This window comes from Sminthopsis crassicaudata, chromosome 6 (assembly GCF_048593235.1).
Source record: "Sminthopsis crassicaudata isolate SCR6 chromosome 6, ASM4859323v1, whole genome shotgun sequence".
NCBI lineage: Eukaryota > Metazoa > Chordata > Mammalia > Dasyuromorphia > Dasyuridae > Sminthopsis > Sminthopsis crassicaudata.
In genome coordinates, this window is record NC_133622.1 from 116,892,354 (window position 1) to 116,898,353 (window position 6,000).

The 6,000-nt window shown below is 33.2% G+C and overlaps 1 long non-coding RNA gene across 2 annotated transcripts in view; it reads right to left on the reverse strand.

Moving 5' to 3' along the window:
* Window positions 1-6,000, reverse strand: part of LOC141545400 (uncharacterized) — a 223,335-nt gene that overhangs the window by 150,726 nt on the left and 66,609 nt on the right. For both annotated transcript variants that reach the window (XR_012483007.1, XR_012483006.1), the window contains exon 2: window positions 589-669. This is a non-coding gene — a long non-coding RNA (uncharacterized LOC141545400). The remainder of the gene's footprint in view (window positions 1-588; window positions 670-6,000) is intronic.

Genomic DNA, 6,000 nt, shown 5'->3' on the forward strand with positions numbered 1-6,000 from the left:
TTGCCACTAGTTACTGTTTTTAAAGAGAAAAAAAAATATGGTTACATGGAATCCCATATTTATTATTACAAAATTTTATTCATATCCAATTTTCTTGACCCTATTTGGGCTTATCTTGACAAAGGTATTGAAATGGTTTGCCACTTTCTTTCCCAGTTCATTTTACAAATAAGGAACTAAAGTAAAGAGGTTTAAGTGACTTGTCCAGGGTCACACAGCTGCTAAGTATGAGAACAGATCAGGGCAGCTAGGTGGTGCAGTGGATAGAGCACCAGCCTTGAATTCAGGAGGACCTGAGTTCAAATCTGGTCTCAGACACTTAACACTTCCTAGCTGTGTGACCCTGGGCAAGTCACTTAACCCCAGCCACAGGAAAAGAAAATAAAAAGTATGAGAACAGATTTGAACTCAGGGAGATGAATCTTCCTGACGCCAGAGCTGGTGCTCAATCCACTGTACTACCTAACTGTTCTATTTCTCAAATTGACCATGTCCAGAAAGGTATGTCTTTCTGTATATTTAATTCTTTACCCTTCTATTAAGAATAGGTAGCTTTATTTGGCTAAAAACTAGCTATTTTACAAATACCTTGATTTTAATCCTGTTTTACTTGCTAAGTATGTGACTGAAAACCAACGATTCATCCACTCTCAGCTTCAGTATTCTTATCTGTAAAAAAAAAAAAAAAAAAGCAATATTCAAGCATTTTGTAACTGTCAGTTATTATTGTTAGCCTCTTGCCTTTCCAATACACTCTTCACACAGCTGCCAAAATAATTTTGGTGCACACTACTCATATTACTTCCATGAATCTTAGGGGTGTGAGAAATAAAATTCAGGCTCTATAATATAGTACTTCAAGTTCTTTCTAATTTAAATCTAACCTACTTTGTCACTTATTTTTTCCTGCAATTCTGTTTCAAACATTTTAACTTTCTTCTGCACTTTAGTCAAACTGAGCCATTTCCCACTTCAATAAATTCATAAGGTCTGTCTTTCATGCCCAAAAGACACTAATTCCTCTTCTCTGCAAGTTGCCATCCTTCAATCAAGTTGAAGTTTCAGTTCCAATGCCAAAATGTGCAAGTTTCATTTGATCACCTTTCCAGTTTTCCTGAAGCTCTTTAGCTGGTTACTCTATTTATCTATATGTACATTGTTCTCCATTCCTAATAAACTATACAATCGTTGAGAACAATGACCATGGTTTTTTTTCTTTGTATATCTCGCCCTCCTAAATTGTATACAGGCAATTTTAAGAATCATATCTAGAAAAAGATGTCTTTTTTTTCTTGTTTGTGGTGCAATACAAAATACTACCTCTTATGTAGAAATCATTAAACAACATAAACCTAAAACTGGAAAGGACCTTAGAGATAGTGTTCTGGCCTGGGCCTTGAGTCTGCCTTTGTCTAGTGGTTCAGGTTCAATACTGGAATGAAATATAATGCTATAGGGCATTATTAACAAAATGAAGCTTACTTAGCAACACAAAAAGGATATGCAGCACAGATACATCTTTGTTTAAATTGTGCACATATTCCCTGTTTCCTAATTTGTCAAAGTAGCACCTATCAAGATCATGAGTTGAAGTCAAATTGCTGCCAACTCTGTATGATCCTAGCTTTTGTATGCAAATGACATGGAAGATATATTAAATAGCCAAGCTTTAGTTACTCAGACCAAGTAACTCTTAAGGATTGTGTTTTAGTGGGTGTTTGTTCTTCCTATTATGGGTAGGATAGAAATTTTCCTTTAGTCTTGCCTTTCTTTTGCTATAGAATATGCATAACTTGTACTTCCTAAAAGACTCTGAGCACAAAAGTAACAGAATTAAATGTAAGAATTAAGTAAAATGTTTGATATTTGTTGCAAATATCAGTTATGTTAATAACAATAAATGCTTAATAAACACAGTGAAGATAGCAGACTCAAACTAAAAAAAGAGGAAGCAAGAGTACAAATCAAATTTTTTTAATTGTCTTTCAAATGAATAAAGATCTTCTTTACACACTTCAATCTCAAATATTGTCAACAAGAGCCCTGCCTGTTGTTTTTATTTTGTTTTGTTTTGTTTTGTTTTTCTGTGCATCATCAGTGTTTTGCAACTATCTAAGATATAGAGTTGTTGATGGTCAGCCATTTTTAGGGATGTCTAACTCTTTGTGACCCCATTTGGGGTTTTCTTGGAAAAGAAATTGGAATGGTTTGCTATTTCCCTCTACAGCTCATTTTACAGATGAGGAAATTGAGGCAAGCAGGGTTAAATAATTTGCCCAGGGTTACACAGCTTCTTTGTGTCTGAAGTCAAATTTGAACTCACAAAGATAAATCCTCTTGACTCCAGGCTTAAAACATTGTTTCATTTAGCTGTCCCTTAAGACTTGCTTCAGGTCTTCCTGAATTTCATTTTCCTGAGTTTAAATCCAGCCTCAGACACTTTCTTAGCTGTGTGACCCTGATCAAATCACTTAACCTTAATTTCCTCATCTGTAAAATGAAGTGGAGAAGCAAACAGCAAGCCACTACCTTTTCCAAGAAAATCCAAATGGGATCATGGAGAACTGGACACAAATAAAGACAAATAAACAACTTTCTGACTCCAGGCCCTGTCCTTTACCCACTGAACAACCTAGTTGCCTCCAGTACTATGTTTAGTAGTTCATAAGACACACATGCCTTAAACTATTATCTTTCTGCAAAATCAACTCTAAGGAAAAGGCGACAAAAAGCAAAAGGAGTATATCTTCTCCTTTCTTGATCTGAAGAGTTAAGCTGTTTAATCACTAAATTTTTTAGAAGTCAAGAAGATATTACTTTTTTGTAGCATATGAATATTTTGTCACAGTTTTCAAGTGAATTAGCCGTTATGCTGGTCAATTCTCTCATTACTTTGATATCTAGTTTGTCTCACAACTTGAACTTATTCTACATAAAGTGTTTTTTTTAACCCATTTCCTTTCCTTACTTGGATTTCAGTTTCTTGTTAGCCATTTTTTATTTAATTTCATGTTTGAAAATCAATTTATTATCATTGTCATATGTAACAAAAACTTTGATTCTATCCTTCCTATTAGTTCCCTTTGTCCCCTAAGAAAACTTAAAGCATAAACAACATCTTTGTTGTTGTTGTTATCCTTATTATTAACTCTTAATATAATTTGTGAAACTGCTTTGTGACATTATATCACTCTTTGGTGTTTACCTAACCTGCTCTTTCTAATGGTTTACCTCCCAAACCTTTACCAATATATAGAAGGTGGGTGAGAGAGAGTTGGGTTAGGTAATCTAGTCAAGTCTTCTTCACAATTTATAAAATAATTTGACTGTTGTTCAGTTTATCTAACTTATTTTCCAAGTAAGAATTTTCATAAATTAGGTCCCTAAAATGTGATTAAGTAAAGTTGAATGCTATACCCTAATTTAAACTCATTTGGAAGATGCTGTGCATTGAGTGGTATCTTAACCTGAAAGAACTGATGTAGTTTTTTGAGTGATTCATATATTCCACCATCAGGTTCCAATAGAATTTGCCTCAACATATATTATCTGTGGCTTTACATGCATAATTTGAGAACCCAAAACTTATGGTGCTTTCCTTCTTCTGTGTAAGGAGCTGGCTTAATTATTACCATGAAAGCAATAATACTTTACAGCTTGATGGAAACTTAGTTATCTAGTTGAACCCCCTCAATTTGGAGATGTGTGTGTGCGTGTGTGTGTTTGAAATTGATATTGAAACCCAATTTTTGTTCCAATACACTATACTCCTCCAATACACTACACTGCTCCAATACACTACTCTGCTCCCTTCCAGCAGAGGAAGAGCAGAGACTTTGTTCATTGAACATGTGACACTGATGGTATTAAAGAGATTACACACACACAACACACACACACACACACACACACACACACACACACACACACAAAGGAAAATATTAATTATGTACTAATAGAATACCATATAAATAGCAATAATATATTAGAAACATTTGCATAAATGGACCTAGAATTAGAAAAATATATGTAGATTGGGACAATATTTGCATTAAAGAAATTGGATAAAAATCTGATTCAGAATTTATACGGAGTTGTAGACAATTGCTCAAAAATATGAATAAATAATATTTCTAAGAAGAAATAAAATCTATCAATACTTTTTGGAACACTTGAAAATCACAAAGAATTTGAAAATATAACATAAAAATTTAAAACTGAAGCAGTACCTCACATTCATCAAATTAGGTAGGTAGACACCAAAGGTGGATAAGCAGGTCTGAAAAGGATGTGGTAAGCCCTCACACCAGAGATACTTGTCCTCCCTGAATAATACATGCACTATTTCTCTGTCACTTACTGAACAGTTAGATAGCATTCTTTCTCTACTAAGATGTCTTCCTGTATTCAATTTGCATTCTACCTCTGAATCCTCAGGTCAGATAAAGCTTTTGTCTCATTTTGCCATTGTTCCATTCAAGTACATCCCATAATACTGTATTAGCTGCCTCCCCTCTTTCATATCTTGTCTTGTCATTATAATATAAATTTCTTGAGGGTAGAAGTTAACTTGCTTGCCTTATTCATATCGTAGGCCTTAACTCGATAAATGTTTTATCTATCTATCTATCTATCTATCTATCTATCTATCACTTATACCTTTATATATCCTTATGTATGTATTTATGTCTCTATGTATGTAGACATACATATAGATACATATATGTATGAATTTCTATCTAGTATCTTTATGTCTATAGTGATCTATCATGTGCCTTTATCTGTGTGTATATATGTAACTATCACATATCTTTGTATGTGTACTTGCATTTATGAATGCATCATATTTCTTTGTATGTTTGTCTGTTTATATATATACAAATACATATGCATGTATCTTCCATCATTATCTGTCAACATCTTTGTTATATGCCATATGTGTGATCTTGGGCAAATCATTTGATTTCTGGGTCCCCAGGCTCACGATCTGTAAAATGAAGATGCTGGTCTAGATGATCTCCAATATTTCTCTAAGTCTATAGATTTAGGAAACAGGTAAACAAATAACAATATATGAATGTAATAAGATATCATAGAGAAATATGGAAAAACAAAGTAAACAAAACAGATTACAAAGAACAGTAGTCTCAATGACTACTAGAGTATATTAAAAGGAACACTAATAGACCCACATCTAAAGGGTAATTTTGCTTCCATATAACCAAAGTTAAAACATGCACCCTTTCTTTTTGATATTGGTGAATGGTAAACATGGAAAGTGACATGCACAATAGTTATAGCTATGCTGTTAGTTTTGCTTAATTATGTTACAGTTTTTAGATGATGTATTTTGAGAAGGAGAGCAATTTGTGTTTATTGTGATAAAAATGGAATTTAAAAAACCTGGAAAGACTTCTATAACCTGATACAAAGTAACAGAATTATTACAGGATGCTCAGCTATGAATGACTTAGCTATTTTCAGTAATAACAATGATACAAGACAACTTGTAAAGCCTTATGATGAAAATATGCTTTATTTCGCCGGAGAAAGAACTGATGGTGTCTGGATATTGACTGAAGCATACCTTTTAAACTTTCTTTTTATTTATTTATTTTTTGGGTTTGTTTTCTTTCATAATATAATTATTATGGAAATGTTTTAGATGACTATACATGAATAACCTATATGGAATTGCTTGCCTTCTTAATGCTATGATCCAAAAGGATATCATTAATGGGACAATATCAACTTAAAGATGATTTCCAATAGAATGTTCTAGTGATCAGTTCTTAGTCCCATCCTCTTTAAAACTTTTCTCAATTACTTGGATAGAAGCCCAAGATGACATGCTTCGCAAATTTTATGCTATGACATAAAACTAAAATGCATTGCTAATATTTATTACAGAGTAAAAATAATCCCAAAACATCTCAACAGGATGGCATATAAGGCCACAAGTGGGAAGGTGGAATTTATTAGGAATAAATGTAAAGTTCT